This window comes from Leptonotus elevatus, chromosome 12, assembly GCF_054856555.1.
Source record: "Leptonotus elevatus isolate MCC_2025b chromosome 12, RoL_Lele_1.0, whole genome shotgun sequence".
Taxonomy (NCBI): Eukaryota; Metazoa; Chordata; class Actinopteri; order Syngnathiformes; family Syngnathidae; genus Leptonotus; species Leptonotus elevatus.
In genome coordinates, this window is record NC_141250.1 from 18,719,697 (window position 1) to 18,744,237 (window position 24,541).

Below are 24,541 nucleotides of genomic sequence, written 5' to 3' on the forward strand. Positions count from 1 at the left end.
GCAATGAAATATACACTATCAAATAGACCTGTACCGTTTTGAATCCGCTGTGTGGGTGAAGCCAAAGCGCAGAACAAACACAATTTTATATAGCTTTGAGGCGATAACGCCGTCTGACAAGAGTGCAGAGAGTCGCGCTTCGGGATGGCGGTCAAAACGCAACCTGCGATTCTCGCGACTTTATGCGCGTAATGCACGCGTGTGCTCGCGCCCACCTGTAGCAGATTGAAATCAGGGATTTCAGCCGCTCCCCCAAACAGCCCCTTCTCGTTTCAGCCATACTTGTTTGAAGAAAATGAGTGGATTCAGGATCAAGAGACTTTCTGGTGGAATTTAAGTCTGTTTGAGGATTATGACTTCTTCATCCTGTACAAAGCCTGCAGAGAGCTGCATGCTAGCCCTCAGAGGCCCGGCTCGCTCTTGCACTGCACACACACAGATGTGCAGGTGATAAAACATAGCGTTTTGAATGCAGAGCTTCAAAATGGATGCGGGGAAAGGAAAACTTTTTTTCAGTTTTATGAGATAAGGACAGAATTCATTCAATGTTGTGGCTAAAAGCACAGATAGCAAAATCAATCGTATTCTGCAAATAAAAGGTCCTCAAAACACAAACATAATATGAAGCATTAGAAAGAAAAAGAAGACATCTCTCCATTTTTTGCAGTATAAACTAAAATGAGTTTCGAAGAATTGAGTGCTGTATTTTTCAGCGTATAAGTCTCACTTATTTTTCATAGTTTGGTTGGTCCTGTGACTTACTCAAGTGCAAATTGTATATAATGAAAATTAGAGCTTGGATTGGCACCCAAAATCCCCAGATGTCTTACGTTGAAACTTCCAATTCAAACTAAGGTCATTTTTTTCGTTTTAGTTTCAAATGACTTACTTAGACTTGAATCTTTCGTAGCATTGTGGCCAAAGCTAGAATCCTGGTTGGTTAATGTTGCATTTTGGTGCTGTCAGCACACTAAAGACATATGCAACACATTACTACTTCCTGTTCTACTGTGTTCTTTTTCTTCTACTATTTCTTCTTCTTCTACTACTACTGCTACTACTATTTCTTCTTCTACTACTATTAACTATTTCTTCTTCTACTACTAACTATTTCTTCATTTTCTTCCACAATCATTTTATTATTTTTCTACACTTTTCTTCTTCTACAATTTCTTCTTTTTCTTCTTCACCTTCACCATGAGTACTTCTATTTTACATGTTATGTTGATTCTTTGATTTTTTTTGGGGTGTGTGAACTACTGTTCCTTTGGCAGATATTGTGGATTTGTGTTGAAAAATGATTGACTGTTTGACTGCCTATTTCTTCTTCTTCTACCACAATTTCTTCTTCAACTATATGTTCTTCTACTATTTACCAAAAGGCACAACAACAGATTAGATTCTACCTCTGTAAAACAAAGTAAAAAATAAAAAAAAATAAAAAACATTTTTCAATTATTTATTTTCCAGAGTCACAGGAAGTCACAGCAGAAAGTTGCAAGAACCACAAGCGGCTGTGGAGCCGCAGATTGCAGACCCTGATTTAGACACAAGCTAGCTTGGTAGACAAGGCCTTTTACCATCTGAGTCTGAGCAAGTGTGACCCTTGACACCTTCACACTCATACAGTCTTTGAGCTCTTCATCATCTCGCAGAAAGAAAAAAAAAAATTCCGGCCAATTGACCGAGTGAGACAACGAGGGCGACAGCGGCGGGCAAATGGAGCAGCGGACGAAGCGGGGTGAGAGAAAGGAGATTCTCCCGCAGACAGGCGCAGCGGGAGCGCGGACTAACTATAACCACATCAATGACTACCTCTCACAGCAAGGACACCTCCCTTCACTTTGAAAAGAAAATAAATTAAACAACAAAGGGGGACGCTGACATTCATGGCCAGTTCAGTTTATCGCACAAAATAGATGCTGGCTGAACATCCTGGAAAACACCAACAAAACATTTTTATAACATAAAAATTAAATAAAAATAGATTTCTACACAGCATTGAATTTACATCCAGAATGCAGTAATAACAGTAGAATGCAAAGAATCAGTTTGTGCATCATGATGTTTCAATGCGCATTGTACTGCTCCTTTGGTATATGCGTGTGCGCCTTTGCCACCAGGGGGCAGTATAATACATACACACATAGTAGGCCTACATGTCAATTAGATTAATATTTATGTAACACGGAAGACTATCACACCTAAGCTGAAATCAAACTAAGATAAAGAGTATATTATTAGCCTAATAGCATAATTCTCCAAGTCACTTTTCATTTTTCTCTCTATGTCTATGTCGATTCTCAGTTATCAAGGTCATAGTAATCTGCAAGGTTGAATCGAGGCAACTGGACTCCTGTTTGTTGGATTTGTTGTGGCTTACTTTCTGGTTTTCTAAAATCATTGATATACATATGCTACCCGGCTAACAATACATCTGTGACTATTGTTGTACACTCTGTCTACGTGTTGCTATCACTTGTGTTCAAACATAAGTTGTTTTAAGGTTTTTAACTACGAAAACATTGATGCTAGTTTCGTTAGCCTGTCTAAGCCATTTTTCATTGTGTTTTAGCATGAAGCTAGCGGACTTTTGTAAGAAGTTAATGTGGAATGATTAAATGCAAGTGTAATTCTCATTGTTATGTATTAGCTTTATCATTGGGAGCACTTGGCCTCTTGTGTGCCAAATTGCTTCTAATTGACTAATTTTTTTTGTAATTTACTGCCGCCGACTCAAATTTTTGCTCAAGACAAAAAAAAATGGGCCAAGCGATGGCTCGTGTCTCCAGAGACTCGTAAGTCTGGTCACTCTCGAGTCGAGGTACATAGTATTTCAACATGGGAGTCATAGACTAAGAAAGTAATCCCACCCCCACAGTCCCCCTCCCGGCCTAAACCTGGACACAAGCGTGTAGCCATCTTTGTACTTCTCCATGCATCACACACACATAATCAATAATGGAAAAACATACACTGCAAAAGGCCGTAGTGGCGCTGCCTACAAGCGGCAATGACGAATGATTTTGTGCCACTTATGACAGCGAGGTGCATGCAGTGAGGGGAGTGGAAGGCCTTTTTAATAGTGCAAGGAGAGAATTAAATCAAAGGCAGGAGGGCCTCCTCTGGAAGGGAGAGACGCTGCATCCCTCTGCTCTAAATCACAGCTCTTCTTAAGCCCTTTGCCATTTTTCTACATTATACAGGCAAACCTGTCACCGCTGTCTATGGCAAAGTTTACAAATCATGATTTATCCCAGACGGAATCTCCAAACACCTGTGTGGGAGAAAATAAGCATCGCATGCTGTATTATTTGTGGGCTAGAAAGTTTTCCTTTGAGTTCTGAAAGAACTGCGCATTTTGCTGATACACTCACCACGACCAGCATCAACAAGCCACAATATATCATTTTCTTCTTATTATTCTTTATGAAGCATATGATCACAATGTGTGAAATAGGGCTGAACAGTTTTCAAAAAATATTTAATTGTGGTATTTTTTCATCAATATAGCGATTGCGATTATATGTGTGTTAACGTTTCATGGTCCTTCTCCCATAGATTTTTTTTTAATAAACAAGCAATAAATTAATCTGTTATTACAAGAAACAATATCAGACTTATTACACATAAATGTTTTGGTTTTATAGGCTAGGCTTATGCAAAGTTGAAGGTAAATGAACCACGAAATAATACAAATGATTTATCGACTTCAATTCGGGTTGATAATTATTATTACGTTAAGTGTTCACTATATCAACTGTACAAAATTCAAGTCTGTGGCGTTTTCGTTACAATTTTTCATGTTTCATGAAACATGTAGACCGCACTTCTTAAACACTGAACTTATTGAGACACTAAATAAACCAATATATAAAATATACATACAGCATGTCTAAAAAAAAAAAACTACCAGAAAACCAAAGTGAAGCATTTTTTCCCCTTCAAATGGCAGCTTTTGCGAAGTCTCATTCAGTCCTCTTAAAAATATATATAAAAATTTTTTTTCTTATTATTATAATAAAATACATAAACTATCAGTATTGCTCTCTCCATGTAAAACGTAGTGCTAAATCTAGAAGCCAGCGTTTTACTGTGCCAGGTTTGGGAAAATACAAGAAGCGGCCCAAAAAGCTCGGCAAAGTTTTCCAAAGGTCAAAAATTAATCAAACTCATTACCTGTGCAAGAGAAGGATCTCGGTTGCTGCAAACTCATTTAGCAGATTTTTAACCTCTATTTTCTTTTCAAAGGGCTGCGGATTCCCAAAGGAGGGGACGTCCATGACTGCTCATTTACAACTGGAAGTGAATCATAATTATCCTCCACCGCCTACAGGAGACAAAAACAACTCCGTTAAAAGAAAAAAACAAAACTTCTATAACGGCATGTGCGCATGCACAACATCCTCATACTATGTCCTCATTTGTATATTTTCAATTTTTTAAACCTGTGACACTCTCAAGAAGCCCAAACAAGCTACTTTGTGCTGTGTAAACAAACAAAAGCCACATCGGCTGGTGGGAAAGAAAATCCTTCTTAGTGGCCACCGAGTGCCAGTTTCTCCCACTTTATCCAAAAAGAAAAGCGACAGAGCAGAAGCTGAACAAGGGGAGAAAGTAAGCAGGGATGAGGAGCACTCGGTCTGTTTTTTTTTCTTTCGTTCTCTTCAGTGCTGAACTTCCGCCAAGCATGAGCTTCTTATGACGTTAGCGTTGGTGAATGCGGACAGCGTGATCGCTGCACACTGAAGCTTGAATAGTTTGTCATATACTTGCAAATATATTATTAAAATAATATGCTGAACATGTGTTTTTTTTCAGGGCCCAAACCGATACCGATTATTAGTAGCCAAGGAGGTCGATAACCGATATTCGGAGCCTACATTTATTTTCTCTAAAAGGGAAAATATTGGTGTCAAATTTTTAAAAATATTTATTTTTAATCTTAGACAATAGACATCTTTGTTTTAAAATTGTAACAAAAAGTTCAGGGAGCTCTCACGCTCATTAGCAGTTAGCGTTGTATTGTTTTCTACAGTTTTTCAAAATGTCAAAATATAAAATTTTCACTTACCTTATAAGTTGCAGAGACTTCCCAGGGTCAGCAGCATCTCATAAAAAGTTAACTGAAATTTTACATATTTAAACTGATCTATTATCTGCTGTCAGATTTATTATTTAAAAAAATAAAAATACATATATATATTTTTTTAAACCTTTACAATATAAATTATTGACATTTATGGAAACAAAGTTAGCACAACAAAGTAAGCAAGTTGTTTACTCCAAAACATTGTTGCTGCATTGATTTTACTTCTATTTTGATTTTTGGGGGACAGTACAATTGACAATTACTGTTGTTTTTTAAACTCTTATTTCTTTGTTGTGAAATGTGGGAAAGACAATTTTCACAGCAGGAAAACTTAAAATGTTTAGCTAGCCTAGCTAGCTAGCTAGATATTGTAGATAGCTAGCTAGAAAGAAAAAAGAAAGAAAGAAAGAATGAGAGAAAGAAAGAAAGAAAGAAATCTCTAATTGAACATTATCCACAAAAAAAGCTAGGTAATATTTAAGGTGTATTTTTTCCAACAAGAAAGAAAGGGCTGGGGGGGAAACAAACAAACATGATGAAAAAGAAGAGAACAGTTGATGCTCTAAGGGAATTGCAGGCTGTAAATGTGCACAATATTGCACATTATATACATGTCATTTGTGAGTGCACTCCAAGTGACGCAGTGTCAAATCTGTGTGACAGATTTAGGTGAATGCTGGTGAAGGGGAGCCCTGCGTGGGGAGAAAGCGGCTTAGGGCTAACTCGTGCGACCGCGACAAGATCTCCAGCAGGCAGCGAGGAGCCGCTACCCGTCTAAGCACACCAACCCACACAAAGGGAAGCCAAGCTATTATCTCACCTTTCCTTATTTATTTCCCGGCTAGTATTACTACAGACGTGATGCCTTTACTGAAGGCAAAAATAATGTTGTTTGCAAATGATGCAAAGGTGAAGGTGTTGTTACACGGTAATTACACTGACATTGCACATGAACATACATAGTCATCTGGTGACCAAATCATAAATGCATGAAGTGATCACATGTGACTTTACATGAGGAAGTCTTGAGGTGTGGAGTTGGAATCAATGCTGGTTTCTAGTGTAATGTCGCCCTCTTTTGGAGATGGGAGCAATGAACAATCCACTTATTAGATCAGGTGGAATTGTAGACTACACCAGTGGTAGTCAAACTTTTTACATAATGTACCACCTAAAAAAATAATAATAATAAAAAAAATAATTAAAACATCAAGTTTTTCACATACCATCATTATAAACAATTATTAAATACAGTTCATCACAAATGAGAAAAGGTTTTATTCCTAAAAAGTATATGTATTATTGTAAGCCGGTAACAATACAACGAGGTTGAAAGTCAACACTAGGCTTAAATATGGGAGAATGAAAATTTTTAAAATTCTGTTACAATTTCAATTATTACACTCCACAATTACAAAATCAGCATTATTGTTTAAAAAACAAAGAAAAAAAGAAAAAATTGTTAATACTAATTTTGAGTTGTTTACATTTATACATTTGCAACTTTTTAAAATATTAAAATAACTAATTTATTAAATTGTGTTTCATCCAAAAGGAACTTGTATAATAGTGTTTCAAATAATTTTATTGGTTTTAATATTTTTTTTTACATTTAAACATTTTCTTGTTTTGTACCAAAAAAATAATCACAATTTCAATTATTACCAAAATAATCATGATTAATTGTTTCTTCATAATCGAGCAGCCCAAACTTAACTATTCTATTCGGGCTATCAAATATTGTTCAAATGGATAACTCTTGATTATTTGATTCGATTAATTGAATAGTCAGACAGAATTTTATTTTGCATTAACAATTTCTTCCCGATTACGGCTTACTAACCAGTTTTTGTTGCTTATTTAGTATTGTTAGTGATTTTTTAAAAAACAACTACCGGTAAACAACAATTCAGCAATATCACACAATGCCACACTAATTCAGTTACTGGTTCAGCCATTGTTTTCCAAAGTAAGTTTGCAACTGTCTTATTTTGATGAAACGCAAAAGATAATCAGTCTGCTTCCATGAAAGACTACAGAAATCAGAAAATGACTGTTGAGAGGCAGAAATCAGAGGATTGGGACAAATTTAAGTTCAACAGCAATTTGATTGATTATATGCCGATCAATCGATTCATTTTGACACCTGTAGATTTTGATACAAAAACAAAGTCTTAAACATTCCATGCATATATATATATATATATATATATACTGAATTCAAAAGTTACATACTTATGCAGTGATTCTTCTCAGTAACTGGCATCGAGACATTATGAACAAAGATATATTACTTGGAGAAATAACCCATTATTTTCTTACCAAATAAGTGAAACTGAATAATTTCCCACTGCATGCCAGGTTGTGGTTGGGAATGACAGATTTCAAGGCGCTACAGTAAAGTTTGCAGGAGCCCCCTGACATCTAGTGGACAAATTACAGACTGCAGCGCTGCATATTCTGACCATGTTAAACACTTTTTACACACAATTACACTTCGCATGTTTGCATGTTGGAGGATGCGCTTCCACTAAATGGCAGAAATTAACTTGTGGGGAGACCGGGGCTAGTTGTATCACGGGTAAGTGGTCACGTTGCAATTTGGTGGACATATGCCAAAATTGCCCTTCAGATGATGAGTCTGAAGAGTGAAGAAATTATTTTGCAGGGTTTTGTTTAATTGTTTGAAAATTGATTTTCCAGTTGTTGTTGGAAATACAGTATGCCCATATGTCAGGACTCAGGATTGGTTTAAATTTCATGATGAACCATCTATCAATCCTTTAACCGAAATGCTTTTTTTTTTTTTTTATTCAATGTAATCTCAAATTTCCAGTTTAAGGGAAGCAAAACAGGCATTTGAGGCTGAGAACTATGACCAACATGCCTGCAGTTTCTAAGGACTTTAATTCTGTTTCGGGTTAAAAGTTGTTAAGTGACTCTGGTAAATTTTCAAGATCAATGACAAACAACTTCTCTGGCTGTAAAAAGAAACAAACAAACACAAAAACAGGATAAAATGAATATTGTTTTATTAGTTGTAAAATCCAGTGTGACATCTTACCCCCATATAGTGTGACAACTTACCCAATGGTGGGGCAACATGTCACATGTTCACTCCCTCTATTTGATGGCTTATAACTCTGCACTGACACAAAGTATGAACATGACATGAATACAAAAAATATACCTAAGACTTTGGTCTTTCATCTGGTGTACATTTTGTTTATATATGATGTAGTTTCCAAGAAATACATAAAAGTATAAAAAGTGATACAACTAGCCCCGTTCTCCCTCTATGTACCTTGTCTCAATAGGTTTTAGGAAACACTTCTTATAGTTGATGTCAAAGAATGCATATGGAGCATTAAAATGTACGATGTGACGAATAATAATCCAGTGGGCATTTGCAATCTTGAGTTTATGAGAGCGATACTGCAGATCAGGCCAATCGCCAGCAGGGGGAGTCATCATCCCCAGTACTGACTGCAGTGACTTGGAGGGTAGGGCTGTGCAATTAATCGAAATTCAATTACAATTTCAATTATTACACTCGGCAATTACAAAAGTGACATAATCGTAAACAGAAATAAAATATTCTTAATACAAATTTTGAGTTGTTGCACATTTTTTATTTTAAAATGACTAATTTAATCAATCTTGTTTGGTTCAAAAGGAACTTGTTTGCAAGAAATGTATTTGCCTTAATATTTGTGTTTACATGTTAAACATTTTCTTGTTTTGTACCAAAAAACAAATGATTGCCCTAATCGTGATTGTAATTATTACTTAATTAATCGTGATTCATATTTTCTTCCTAATCGAGCAACCCTATTGCAGACGTATCGGCAATTTGACTTTAATAAGCAAAGCTAACGGCACGAGCAGCACTGAGTGCCTAGTGTTTAGCAGATCTGCCTCACAGTTGGCAGTTCAATTCTCATCTCCGGCCTTAGATGTGGAGTTTGCATATTCTCCTTGTCCTTGCGTAGGGTTTCATGCATGTTAGGTTCATTCAAGACACAATCCCGTCTAATTCGTCATCTGGTGTGCATGTGAACGTTCCTTTGTTTACATGTGCCATGTGATTGACTGGCCACCAGACCAGGGTGACGGGGCCCTGACAGTATAGGCGAGGTGGGACCTGCCTGCGGGGCTGTGACATGATAAAGCTGTCATGTTGCTACAAAGGCTTGCGTGTGAAGGACAGCTGCAGCTTGTCAACTTGGGACAGTAGCTTGACTCACAGCCTTGAGGATCATCCGTGCAAGCCGTGAGGTGAGCATCAATGTGATGTTTGTGCGGATTTTGGCCATTGAAAAAAAAAAATACTATTCCTATCGCAGCAAATGCTCTAGAACAATTTGTTTTTTCCCCCCTTTTGTTTATTTGTTCTGGAGGCTTTTCGAGGTGTTCATTCCTTTTTTCTTTTTTTTTCCTTTGTCACGTTGCTAGTGATACAGCTTTTCTCCAAAAGAGGGTAATGTTGTCCTAATAATATGGGAGCTACAGTCAAAGGATGAAAAAAATGAAAAGTCATGGTTGTAACAACTAACAAATGATCATATTTTCATTTCAAGTAAAAGATAAAGAAAACGCTCCCATGTGAACTATGATCGTAATATCCATAGGCTACAGGAATATTAATTATTTAAACGATGCATTAGACAAAATGACTTTAAATGAATTCTAATGGATTATAGAACTACTCTAGGAAGACAGATTGAGGTGGTCCCATTTGCCGACAGGCAGTAAAAGTGTCAGGACTGTCTAATTTGAAATGAGTCAAACTGACTATTTTTATAGAAAATGCTCAGTCACACACATGTAAGAACTTCAGCTGCTTTTGTTGGTACACACTGCATAAAATCCCCTCTATAACTGCCTACCACCAAAAATAGATGTGGTCTTGTCGAAGCAAAGTCAAGTTTCAACATTAATGCTCAAGTTTGGGCCAGAGTGTCATTTGTTGTATGTTGCCAGCTTAGCAAAATAAAAAAATAAAAAATAGGAGCTGGCACTCATATTTGTCTTCCTTCTTGAATTTGATATGAGGGAATATAATTATTAGAGATAGACCAATATGTTATTTTCTTAAGGCCGATACAGATGCCGATCATCAGTAATTCAAGGAGGCCGATAACCGATATTTGGAGGCAATATTCATTTTTTCTCTTCTTTTTTGTAATGTTTTTAAGACTTTTCAAAATGTAGAAGGTTGATTTTTTTTAAATCTTACAAAACAATAAGATTTTTAAAACAATAGACATCCTTTTAAATTCTTAACAAAATGTTCAGGGAGCTCCCAAAGTTATCAGTACGCCTTAAAAAGTTAAATGGCAACCTAAACAAGTAAATGTTCTCTAAAGTTTTCTGCAGTAAATATTTATTTTTCCAAAATGTAAAAATACTTGAATTCTTACTTACACATTTCTTTGTTTTAATGTAGAACAAAAACAAAAGGTTCAGAAGGCTCCCAGGGTCAGCAGCATCTCTTATAAAGTTAACTGAAAATGTTGAAAAATTGTTCCCTGAGATTAAAATGATTTTTGATTTACCTTATATCGGCCATCAGATTTTTTTTAAAGGCCGATACCAATATTCGTCAAAATTCGTCTATCCCTTAATAATCAACTATAAATGCATAACATGTACTTTAAAACAAGTTGACTAAACCCGCCCATTCTATTCACATTAGAAAAAAAAAAAAAAGTAACTTGGTATGAATTGTACACTCACGTTTGGACAATGCACAGCATTGTCGTGTCGCCGCTGTATCTGTGAGAGATAACGATGCGATAAATCACGATATTGATATTCGGTCCCTCTTCTAATAAACAAGGCCTAGAACAACACCGCACTCAGGCCAAGAGGTGTTTCTAATAATTATTGATTAGCAATCTGATGTGCTGTAGTTATTTGTACATCACTCCAAACAACGACCTCAGTAAATAGGATACAGTTTATAAAAATGTATCGGAGGGATGGATATACTGTATACACCGTAAACCCCACTCTATCTGTGTAACTGTACTGATCTCTATTGTTTACAGTCCAAATCACCTTTTTCCAAATGAACAAATTTATCATCTCAAAATATACATCAATAATCAGGCCCAAAGATGTACATCATATAATAAACCTATATCCATCGCTCTCTGTAGGCTTAAAAAGCAGGATTACAAAGGATTTGCCTTTGCTGACATACAGCACTTCTGTTTGTTTTTTTTCAAATGCCAGTCATTTGTTCCAGTATCAAAAACACCACAATTGTTTTATCAAAGAAAATTATCTACAACATAACAAAAGTACACAATAGGCTTGCAATGTAAAGCCGTCAAAATCCTGGCGTCTAACAATTCACAACATACTTACAGACTGATTCCCTCCTCATTCTCCCCGATGTCATGTGAATTATTTATCCTCCATCTTGAATCGGCAGCAGGTTTACAGTGCGATCAGCAAGGGGGATTATGCAGGAAGCCGAGAAACACTTCCCTGTTGTGAATGGTGGCCTGCACTCGACATCAGAATGGGAAATCGTCTCCACCTGACAGAGCTCGTCTGACGAGAGCGCCGCGTCTCATTATTAGCGACTCATTATGTGTTCTGCTGTGTGCGGGAGAATTATTAGCATGTGAATGTGCAACTTTGTGGCATGACATTTTCCTTTTCGGGTGTAAATGACACATTGAGAGGATGTAAGATTCCTAAATTGACCATCAAGTGATACGGAGAGTTGTCTTTTACTAAATGTGACAACCCTCTGACCTTTACTGCAAGTAACACGCGTGCTCTCACATTGTCTCTCACATTGTCACATGCTTTTGTCTTCTCCTCAACGTTCCTCTTCTAGCTCCGCCTTGAGATACGAGTCAATCGACTTGCAAGTTTTGCTTCGACTTGTGAGCAGCAATTTAGCTGAATAATTATTTTAAAATGTTGAATGGTAAAATTCTAATTTTTTAAATCGTTACTAAAAATGTTATGTTGTGTCAGTTGCTTGCGATGATGTTGTCAGTTTATATGCCGTTACTATGTCCCTTATGATGATGATGATGGTGGTGTTGTCGGTTACTATGTAGTTGCTATAGTCCTGCCCTGTATTTGTCCCTTGCAATGATGTTTTCAGTTGCTATTTCTCTTGTGGCGATGATGATGTTGTCAGTTACCATGCAGTTGATATGGTTCTGTATTTGTCTCTTGGGATGATAATGCCATCAGTTGCTATGCAGTTGCTATAATCCAGTCCTGTATTTGCCCCTTGCGGTGATGTTGTCAGTTTCTATGCTGCTACTATGCTCTTGTGATTATGATGTTGTCGGTTGCTATGCAGTTTCTATGGTCCTGCTGTATATTTGTGCCTTGCGATAATGTTGTCAGTTGCTATGCACTTGCTATGGTATTTGTCCCTTGCAATGAATATGTTGTCAGTTGCTATTAGTGTTGTTCCGATACTGATACCGGTATTGGGAAAGGCCCCGATTCTGCATTAAAACAGTGGTATCAGCATCTGCAAGTACTAACAAGTAACATGCCGATACCATTATTTCTGACGCTAATATAGGACTTTGGATGCAGAATCTTGTGTCTTGCTTGTGCACGACATTCACTGATGTGTGACGTGTTCACTGCATGCCGAGCTAAGATATCCTATTGGCCCTTGAATGCTCTGAAACAATGGCAGGACAGATTTTTCATGTTGGAAGAAAAACAACAACCTAGGTATCTGTACGGTATCAGCATCGGAATCGGTATCGGGGGCCAAAAAAACGGTATCAGAACAACACTAGTTGCTATGCAGTTGCATGGTCCCTTGTGATGATGTCGGTTGTTATACAGTTTCTAGGTCCTTTATTTAGGTCCTGTGTTTGTCACTCTGGCAGGAGTTGCTCAGTACGTCAAGGTTTCTTCATTTAGTTCCACGTCTTCTGCATTCAGCCCGAGGCTTCGTGGTCAAGATCTCTTTGTCAAGTGTTTTCTTCGAGACCTTCTGCGTCCGGTCTAGCCCTGTCCTCTGTGGTTATTTGGTATTTTTGTGTTCTGCATCCAACCCTGCTCTCTGTTGTTACTTTGTATTTTTGCATGCAAAGGCTCGCTGCTTTTCAACCGTCCTGTCTGATTTTGGGTCCAATTTCCGCACCTCACTTGAGATAGTGGTCCAAAAAAACATTTTCTTATTGTTTAGATTAAAATGTCACTGTAGAGGCAATGATTTATTTTTAATAGGTGACAAGTGAGAGAAGCATAGCCTGCGTTTGACTGGAGTGGCAGAAAGAATGATGTTAATTAGCACAACTGCAATGACCACGCAGCCTGGGATGAATGTGCTGCTGCTTGTGCTGCTTGGCGGTCTGCTCCATTGTAGCCCCTCTTGGAGTCTGTGGATTGCTCATTGACTCATCGGGCAGCAGCGTTTCCTAGCAACGCCTCTTGAATGTACTGTACAGTATACTTCCCCATCTCATGGGTGCATTTAATAATCTCACAATTTCCATGCAAGCTTTCTTAAAAGATTTATGCTGCACTTGCATCCTGAGCGTTTCTCACCGTTGTTTCTTCGGTGTGGACAGGAGGACATGCGGGCCCTTTTGTTGCACTGTGTGACAAAAGAATGAATTGCAAGAACAGTCCATGTAAGGACAGCAATGTTTTGCAGAGGAGTGACTTTGAGCCAGGCTTCTTTATCCAACAGATTTTAATAAATGATCATTTCATAACGTGACCTCAGTGTCACGCTAAAGCGCCACCCCCCCTCCCCCGAGTGCATACTATATGTGACACAAAAGCAATGCTCTCTGCCCTCAGTCGGCTGAACTCGAGAATTACTGTGCACTTTGAGTGCAATTATGCAGCACATCAGCTTGAAAGAAGCAGGGAGTGCGTCAGGGGCCCAAAAAGCCAAACAGGTGAAGTAGCGAGAGTTTGCAGGTGATAAATCACATATATTGTTGCTCCCAGAGTCTGGCTGTGAGGTTTATGACCCCTGTAAAGGCTCCTCATCACTCGCTTGACAGACAGTATATATTCTCCGGGGCGGCCTGTGACTCCTGCTGCCTGGTGAAATTGCGACCGCCATCGCTCCAAGTCACCGCGCATGGAATTCTGCCTGCGTACGCTCAGGGAACTCAACGCTTCACTAGGTAATCGTAACACAGATGGTAAATAGTAAGAGTTTTGGACTCTACTGGCCAATCGCTATAAAGCTCGTTGATGGCAGTACCGCTTTTTAACCAGTCCTGAGCTGTGCGGTTATGTCAAGCCACCCATCGTCACTGCTTTCCCAAGTACGTAAAAACTACTGGAAGAATGATAGGCGTTATGTTACTTCTCAGTAAAACCAGGACATGAAACTAAGGCTCGGCCGATTATTGCCCTTCAAACATCTGCCAAATGGCCGGTTATTTTCCCCTTAAAACATTATAATCGAAAAAAACGAAGTTTCAGATAATGTGAAAGTACCCTGAATGCACCATTTTGCTCACGTAGCATTAGCAACTAGTAAGTGTGTAGCGTATGTTATTCTGTTGTCCCCAAGCGTTCTTTAAGATGTTTATTGACATCCCAGTTGGAGTTAACTGCAACACTAAACACACAACAATAAGAATAACATACACTGTATATTTAAATACAAAACATGCTTAGTTTTTTAAAACATCGCTAGCCTAGCGCTAATGCTAAAAGCAAAGGGAGGATGCCATTCAAATCTATTTGTTTGCATGTTCCGCGTACAAATTCAGGTTGCGCTATAAGAACAGAACTCTGGAATAAACCTAGCACCCCCCCTTGAATTGATTACAAGGCAGGCCGCTTCTAAGTCAACCTTTTTTTCCCGGAAAGTTAAAACATTTCCAACTTGATAACTTTTTAGCCCACTATTGCACAAGGTACAGTACATTTGGACCATTAAAGTGATTTATACCCTCGCTCATATTATTTGCAAAACTTCCACATATTTTATGTGACACGTTTTCTACACAGCCCCGACTTTGTGAATTTCCGCACGGCACAAATACATATGTCAGGTGTGTCCTTGGAGGGGCTACAGTATTCAAGAACAAAACATGCATAAATATCAGGTTTGTACAGAGACTCCTCAATTTACGATGCCATAATTATGGCTTTACCACTGTATTACCTCAAGTGATAAACTACAGCGCATTCCAACTTGTATACAAATTCAGGAACTCCGTCGTAAGCCGAGAACCTCCTGTGACTGATTACTTGTCGTACAAAGTGAATAATTCAGACCCAGATAAAATTCACACGCACAAACTAAAAACATCAATATCCCCAAAAGTATGTGGAAAAAACTCCCAATTTTTGGCCCCCATTCTAAAAGGTACAGTACATTTTGGTGATTTATCCCCTCTCTTATATTCCTTCCAAAACTTCCACTTATTTTGGGTGACACTTTATCTACATAACTCTGACCATATGCATTTCACCACTGCACAAATACATACATCAAGTGCGTCCTTGGAGGCTACAGTATGCAAGTACTGGACTAGGTATGAACAATATTGAAAAAATAAGCTAATTGTGATTTTTTTCTTTTTTTCGCCGTCAGTATTGCAATTGCTGTATTTTTTGTGGGCAATAAAACATTTTCTTTGAGTTCCGAAATAACTGCATAATTTGCAGGCAGGTACACTCAACAGCCTCAACAATCCAAACTCCATTATTTTCTTATTATTATTCTTTATGATGTATGTTCCTACTGTAATGGGGCTGAATGATGTTTTTTTTAATTTGTGTCATGTTTAATTTGTTCCATGACTGAGCTCGTAGCCAGGGTTTAGAGGGTTATTTTTTAAATGTTTTCTTATACAGTTATATAATATGGACGTCACTGTATTAGCCACTCAATACAAACGATATTGTCATAAATCATAAATCTGAAAAAGACATGCATTTAATACTTCACATCCTTGTCATATCTGGTATCAAACCACTAGAAATGACAACAAAATAATCATGCTAATGATAGTTTACCTTGTCTATGCTCCACAGTCTCTACTTTGCTGCAGCGGCCCATTATCCTGTAATATGATTTGGAAGTGTAATTCCCACTCCCTGTAGAAAAGCAGAAAATCAAACATTTACTCCAACCAATCTGAAATTGTACAACAGGGAGAAAACAAACTAAAAAATGGGGGGGGGGGGGCTAACATTTTGTGAGAGAAACAGACACAGAAATGAGTAAATTAATCTATTGGGCTGTTCAAGAGACCACCAACGGCCACACACAAAAAAACTCTGTAATGGGTGTTCTTTTTTTACGGCGGGGACCTCACGAAGTTACGAACGGCACGCAATGAAAGCAGTACTTTTAATTATGTGATGTTATGTATAGCCTAGAAGTGTTATTTTTTCCAAAAATTTACATACAAACACTTGGCGTAATTGTTACTAACTAACTAATACTACTATAGTGTCGGTATAGTGACTGAAACTATGGCACGTACGTACAAATTGGAAATTGGAACGGACCTTTGTCGTAAAGAGAGGACACTTGCATTGTATTGATAATTGTGTCAGATAAAAGCAATGAAGGTTTCATGAATTTTGTTACGTTAAAAGGCTTTTTTTTTAAGACCCGGGTGTCGTTTAATTAAGTCTAGTTTGATACCTTTGAGGCTCCAGACACTTACTGTTAATTGCTTGCACAAACTTCTCGAAAGCAGCAGTCAACTCAGAAACGGCGACTAGTAATCCACAGGATGACGCAGTAAAAAAATCTTCCGTAGCGTCAACCAATCCACCTGACATTAGTTGAAGGGTTTCCCCCTCGTCTAAGGATGAAAAATAAATAAATAAATCCTACAATCTTGTCTCTTCATGTCTCTCATTAGCGGCGTTTTAGCTAAGTCACCAAAGTAACGGCTTCTAAAACGCTGCGACTGTAATACATTTTGTTTTTTAAAGTATAAGATACAATCGGTTTTATTTGTCAATATAACTTCTCAGAATGCTATTTTATGCCCTGGTAGTTTTTCTTCTTCTACTACCGTTGCTGCGATTCCCACAAGTGAAATAATACAGCGCCATCTTGAGGTCAAAACCATGCGTGAATTAGGAAATGTAAATACAGTATGTAAATTATTCAAAATTGTACACATTTAACTTCAACCTAATATTTAATGGAAATGCAGAATGTCGTTTAATATAAATAAAAAAAAACAAAAAAAAACGTAGGCCCTACATTTTAGAACACTGGCCTGGACACTGTGTTGTTTGTGTTAAAGAACCACCATGGTTTGTTTTTGCGGTAAATTTCAAGGCCATCTTCTTAGGAGAGGATAAAATGTGACGATTAAGCGAGAGTCAGCAGTGAGAACACACAGCAAGGTGATTAAAGTCGTCCTGAAGGCCCTTTCTGGGAGAAACAGATTAAGATGATGTTAGTCTCTCATCTTCCTCAAAGCTGGAGCCAATTGATGTGGCCCCAACACAGCTCGTCTTTAGTCGGCATTTCTTCGCAATTAAAAACACATCACTTGGAATATAGTTGACGATAATTTGAAAGATTTGATGACGATGTCAATTGCATCAATTTGCTTAAGCTTTTTGAGACTACACTGATGGAGAATTCAAAATCCATTCTCCCGGTATATGCGCAGTTGCCACCTGGGGGCAATATAACGCTGACATAATAACAACACGCACGAAGACGTGTGTCACAAATGACTCCAAAAGTTGTTGAAAAATGTGTCACTTTCCACAAAAGTTAAAGAATTTATGACTGTGAATATTGTTATATGATCTGTTTATTGTTAGTGTTCAAACATCCATTGCTCAAAGGGTTGAATGCCGCTACATAGATGCTATTAGCAGCTCTATTGCATTTAGAATTGTTTGCTAGCATTAGGCTAAACAGGCTTTCGACAAAGCTAGGTGATTGTTTACAAAACACAAGGTGAAAATCTCGTTATTTGAGAATTTAGCTTGACAATAAACCTCAAACGGGAATTTTGAAATACTATAGCTCTGTATTTTTGTCCATTTTATTTCATAGTCTGTTGATGGCAACATGTAGACACTGCTATTGCTCGCTATGACAAACTATTTGGGAGAGGAATATGATGCATGCTATATATTATGATGACGTTATGATGTTCCGGACCTTGGCCAGAAGACATTTTCCTGTCCTGCACCTCTTTAAATTTTAATCGAATGCCCATATGTTACTGTCTAGTTGTCATTTGTTGCATACCGGGTTTGACAGAGTGGGTTGTAAGAGCTTTTTCTTTCTCCCTTTTGTAAAGAGTGATGTTACAACGGAACATTGCTTTTAATGCAAACCCTTCTGGGTTCCACAATATTTTTTATTGTTTTTTTTTACAGATTAGGGCTGTAACTGACGATTATTTTAGTAATCGATTTAGATAATTTTAATTGATGAATCCGTAAAAAAATCATAATAATTTCCAAACCTTTATCAAAAACTGAACATGATTTAAAATTGACAGTGCAGAAAATACACAAACATAAATTAGTTATGATTCACTGACTGGCTTGGTCCAAAACACGTCAGAAAATCTGTAAAAATTTTCCTTTCTAAAGTAAAAGCAGATATCTGCAAAAGTCTTATTTTGAAAACAAAACACACACCAATATAATAGTCTGCTTTCAAGGTGGATGAAGGAAAGGGAGGCTGAAATTCTGATGATTTGGTCCCTTTAAAATCAAACAAGCATGCTAAACGATTAATCGATTATCAATTACCAAATATATTATAATCTAATACAGGCAATTCATACTTCATCATGTTAGCTCAGAAACCATCAGACGTGTAGAAGGTGGATGTTTGTGATATGCTCGGCGCTTGATTTGGGCTCATGAAATTTTGATGCATGTACATTGAATGTGCATCCATCACATTGTATGTGCATGGGCATGCACGTTGATGTGCATGTTTTATACGCCATTCATATTGCATGGGCCGACGTACAGTATATGAGAGCAAATGTGCCTCAAAGGCTGATTATGTATTCCGCTTCCATATGTCCCTCCTATATTGCTCAAGGGGATAATCACATCAGTGAGTCGCTTTTGACCCCGCCTAGCACAAGATTTTTAATAGATCATAAATACTCTTCTAATTTGATCAAATTACCGGCTAACTGTGCCGCCTTGATGACAAAGAGGTGTGATTGTTATGTTTGTCAGATTATGTAAGACTTTTGATAGCTATTATTCACGGTAATTGTCAATTTTGGAAGCAGTGGAGCGAATGATTTGATGATGTTTTTGAAGGCATCCAGACAAGCAAGGTCCCGCTCTCTCGTTTTCCTCCACTGTCTCCCCGCATGCACAGACAGCCATTGTGCCGCACATGGATGATGCCATTAGCACAGATACATTAAACATGAGCCATGAGCTAGGCACTGGAATAAAATGAAACAGATGGTAAGCATATTTTGAGCTGAGCTCAGAGTGATTAATTCACACGATGATGACACAGCATCTCCTGCAACTGCTATATGAAAACCCGTGGGGGGGGGGGGGGGGGATCAAAAATGGGGTTTAACTTTAAGTGATATGAATCTGAGTACAGTGGCGCATTGTGATACGAGTTTAATTTGTTCCGTGACCACGCTCACAACTGAAAACGCTTGAAATCATCACTCCCCATTAAATTGAATGGAAATGCCATTAATCTGTTCCACATTCCAAAAAAAACATGTTTTTTTAAAAGGAAAATAGCACTCTATAATAATTTATGTTATAAAAACATATAGTAATAACAATTAAATAGAATGTGATGAATAAAACAGTGTATGCCTCATGATTAATTCATTTTGGTGTACAGCTTGGCCACCAGGGGGCAGTATAATACTGTCATGCAGACAAATGAAGAAGAGTTTTACAGTTGTAAGTCATTCAGTAATCTGGTTTTTTTTGGAACCTATATCCGTTATTCACTGAAAATCTCTCTTATTTGCTTTTGTTGTTGTTGTATTTTGCTCAAGCCAAGCACTCACTAATTGTACAATTGTACTTTGGCGCCAACTTGTAACATCGTTGTCCCAAAAGAACTATGTTGAAGTGAGGGGAGAAGCTTCTGCAATACAGGCCTGTGTGTGTGTGTGTTTTATTTTATTTTATTCAGTTAATTTTCATAATTTTTTAGAGTGGGGTTGGACATTTTTATTTTTCTGAAAATCAGTCTTCTAGTCCATTTTTAATTTGTTTTAGTATTAGTTTTAGGTTTTTGTTTTTTTAAATATATAGCGTATTCGTTGAGTTCTATGTATTGTGTAGTAAGCTCATTTATGATATGAAGTGACAAACAATGAAGGCCATTTTTCCGATTTCATTAAATCAACTCTGGTTTTAGTTATGTCATTCGTTTTTGTTAACTATAATAATATTTTTAACCTGATTTTATTATCAAGTGTTTTGAAAGTGTGGGCTTTTTATTGTAAAATGCATTGGGACCATGTCCAATGGTTATTTTTCCACTGTAAATAAACAGATTGATTGACTGATAGATTGATTGCTTAATTGCTAAATTGATTGATTGAATGATTGATTGATTGATTGATTGATTGATTGGTTGGTTGGTTGGTTGATTGATTGATTGACTGATTGACTGACTGATTGATTGATTGATTGATTGATTGATTGATTGATTGATTGATTGATTGATTGATTGATTGATTGATTGATTGATTGATTGATTGATTGATTGATTGATTGATTGATTGATTGATTGATTGATTGATTGAATGAATAACCTTAGTTGTGGCATTGATAGGCAATTGTAAAGTCAATTATTATCAGTCACTGTTAAATCAGGAAAAGCCTACAGTAACAGGTGAACTTTATTCAGGGTCAACCAGAGGCACTTTGAAAAATGGTGGCAGGTCTGTTGTTAGAATGTGATTGGTTAATTCTAATCACTATATTGGACAAAATGGGCTAACCACTGCTTCAGTCGAGCCTCCCAATATTGATTTATTTATCATTGCTGAGTTTTCTAAACTGCCCCCGACGCCCCACCCCTTCGGCCCTCCGCTGAGTGGCACCTGCAATACATCTGTTCCCACAAGTGCACAACAACGTGAAGAGGTGTGATAGTCAGCTTGAACAGCATCTTTCCAGGTTGTGCTCCACAAAATGTCTGCCCTTGAGGGGACATTTGCCCTCGGATCAGTCAGCGTAAATATGACCAGGCAGAGCATTTTACGCTTCATTTCCCCAAGTACAGAGGCTGCGGCCCAGGGTTAGAAAGCATACATATTTTTCTTTTGTAAGGTGAGATGCCACACAGTTGCCGCTTATTGATCATGACAACGTCGGGTTGTTACATTGATAGCGTGACATTTTGTCATCAGCCTTTTTTGTGACTCAGGCTGGTTTTACATTGCAGGTGCCCCATTCTGAATGAGATAAAAAAAAAGAACAGTACATTTGTTAAGTACAGTTAAAGTAGAATAGAATGTATTTTTTTATGTCACTTCACTGTGACATTGAAAGCAGCTCCTTCGCCAGAGCATGTATGTACAGTTCAGCTGGATTTAACCTTTAAGCACGATACATTTGCATTTAATCATTTACAAATGTTGTAAGCATTGATTTAGCGAAAACAATTATTTAACTTGAGTTTTTATTGCATTTTAACTAAATCGTTCTTCAAGCTAATTTATTTATTTTCCTATATTTCAGCACAGTTTTAATGTTCAAATTGTACATTTAAGAAACTATTTTTAGACTCTTTGACACTATTACTACTGTGACAGGCAATTCATTTTTGCTTTTGGGGTTAAGATTAAATTTGCATTAGATTAATAATTAGAGCTGTCAAACGCTAAATGTTTTTAACCAGATTAATCACATCTTGGAATTTTGATTAATCACGATTAATCACTTAATAAAAAAGTTTTTTTATGCAATTAATTACAATTAAAAAAATGTATCGCTTGACCTCACCTAATTTTTTCTTTTCTTTTTTTTTCAACAAAAAAAAAGATTATTAAAAAAGCCCAAGTTGCCAATGCAATTTCTAGCCGTTTACTGAACACTGAGATAACAGTAAAGCACTTGTACAGAATAAGATGCTGCTGTCACCCCCAGCTCATGCTTATGCCATCAGGCCCCGCCTCTTAAAGGTACATGACAATGCATACAGTATTTTCTACACTTTTTTTTGTTCTCAGATATGTTTACAGTGTGTTAAAAAAATAGTTTTATCATGTAAGCATGATAAAAAAAAAATTAATTTTAAATAGGCCTTCCTGGTATATATTAAAAAAAATGTGTCCAGCACGTATCTGATTTTTATCAACACAAAAAGGCCTGATGCCATGCACTTTTATTGTTCTTACGCTTCCATGACGGCGATTGAAATTTCACCACTTGAAATTAAACATTTGGATCTGAACCATACCGTGCAAACGCAGCCTCACTGCCCAGCATCAGCGCTGACTCACTCCTGCAACCCAGTGTCGAACTCCTTCTTTCCCCCAGAAAACGATTTCTTCTTTGTTCTACTTGAAATGATGATGGGCTGTGACATATCATGATGAGGCAACTTCACCCAGTCAGCCAAGTCATTAGTTGTCCCGCATGGGAATATATTTTTGGCAGTCAAAGTTTTGTTTGACTGTATTAAACATTACGCCCAAGGAATGATTTATTCCACCTGACAAGCAGCCCGTAATTGAATGCAGCCTTACAAAGTGAAAACTTCACTGGCGCAAAGACGCCTATTTTCCATTGGATCCCAATTATGAATGTTTTCCCCGTGTTACTTTATGCTAATGACGTACAGCGGCACAGGGGGAAAGTAAAGAGGGGTGAAAAGTAAGTTTTAGCAAACGATAATTAACTGCTATGTTTACACAGCTACACTGCTCTCGTGGTTCCGAGACTTCATTAAATGTCTAGACAGAGAAGGAGTTCCTTTGCTCTTCTTTGTGCAAAGCGCTTTTTCTGCATCGGAAAGGCTGCAATTAATCCCACTTAACGAGGAACCTATTGATGTGCTTAAGTGCTACAACAGTATTTAAGATTGCCACTTAGATAACCAGCATTGATAGATTCTTCAAATTTCCGTTTTTAATGAACTTCACATAAGTGGAGGTGAAAAAAAAAAGAAGTTACGTAGATGTCTTCGGCTCATTTTCTCCCTCTCGTCCCCTATTGATCTTGGAAGACAAGCGGGGGAATATAATTAAACTCTTCCGCGCCTACATGACCTCGACAGAAGAAGAGAGGAGAAGCAAGATGGAGTTGGAATGAAAAACGGTGTCTTGCAACATTGAGCCCAATCAGCTCTGTGTCGACGGGAGGCGATCGACCCTTGCCGCGAAGCAAACTGGAGGCTGCTGGTGCTCTAATTTTCTCCAACATGAAAAATGGATGTGCGTTTTGTTGGTGTATTTGATCTAGGCTAGGCATCACAGAACCACTGGACAATCCAGATGTGTTGCTTTAAAGTCACTGTAAAGTGAAAATAAATGTTTTGCAAATTTGACGCACTCCAGTGAAGAGTGCGAAGAACCCTGACACTTTTGAATGATTACAAAAAAAATAGCAGAGGAGAAGGAGATGTTTACCACAAATGTGCATTTTCCCATCTTGTTGCTATTGTGAATGCATTAGCACCATTTTCCAGATGCAGATTGTCCTGTTTCATAACCTTGATGGTTTTATAACACATTTGATGTCTAAATTTGTATTATCTTTTCACATAAATTGCATATTATCTTTGGCAGATGCAGATTGTAATGTTATATTGGCTTAAAATAGGTTTTCTTGATCTTATGAGGTTGAGATGTGATTGAAGACAAACTTCAAAGACAATTTTTATTGCGGAAGTAAAATGCTGTAAGCTTTTTTTTATTGACCGTAAAACACACACGGTGTTGCCAAAAGACATTTTGATTCATGTTTGTTGTAGTAAATATACGTCCGTGATGTTCTTTATCAGTCGTTCAAGTACAATAAATGTCGATGTTATGGAAATTTGTGATGTATTTGAATCTTGGTCATGAGAAGGAATCTTTTATTTTTAACTCATTCATTGCCATTGACGGCTTTAGACGTCATTTTAACTATTTCTATTAGTTTAACATTTTTTCCCCACTTTTGTTAACAAGAGTATGAAAACCTAGGAATTTTTTTTTTTTAATTAACCACAAATTTGATATGAAATACAATAAAAACTTTTTTCTAGGTTTTTATACTCTTGTTAATAAAAGTGGAAAAAATGTTAAACTAATAGAAATAGTTTAAATGAATTTTTGACATCTAAAGCCGTCAATGGCAGTGAATGAGTTAAGTTGGGTCTTGAGTTTGGCAATGCACGCCCAAAAAAGACTTTATCCTATCCTAGCCACTTCTTCCAGATTAACATTTTTCCATCTTTCATCCTTAACTAATTTACCGCCAGCTGTTTTCAAAGCAGTTTCCCATATTGCCAGCTGTTACAGAGCATTT

At 37.3% G+C, this 24,541-nt stretch overlaps 1 long non-coding RNA gene across 1 annotated transcript in view; it reads right to left on the minus strand.

Moving 5' to 3' along the window:
• LOC147164881 (uncharacterized) overlaps window positions 1-17,084 on the minus strand; it is an 83,880-nt gene extending 66,796 nt beyond the window's left edge. Inside the window, exons 1-3 of the long non-coding RNA XR_015096728.1 lie at window positions 16,747-17,084; window positions 16,088-16,168; window positions 4,180-4,330 (exon numbers count right to left, since the gene is read on the minus strand). This is a non-coding gene — a long non-coding RNA (uncharacterized LOC147164881). The remainder of the gene's footprint in view (window positions 1-4,179; window positions 4,331-16,087; window positions 16,169-16,746) is intronic.
• Between the last annotated feature and the right edge of the window lie 7,457 nt (window positions 17,085-24,541).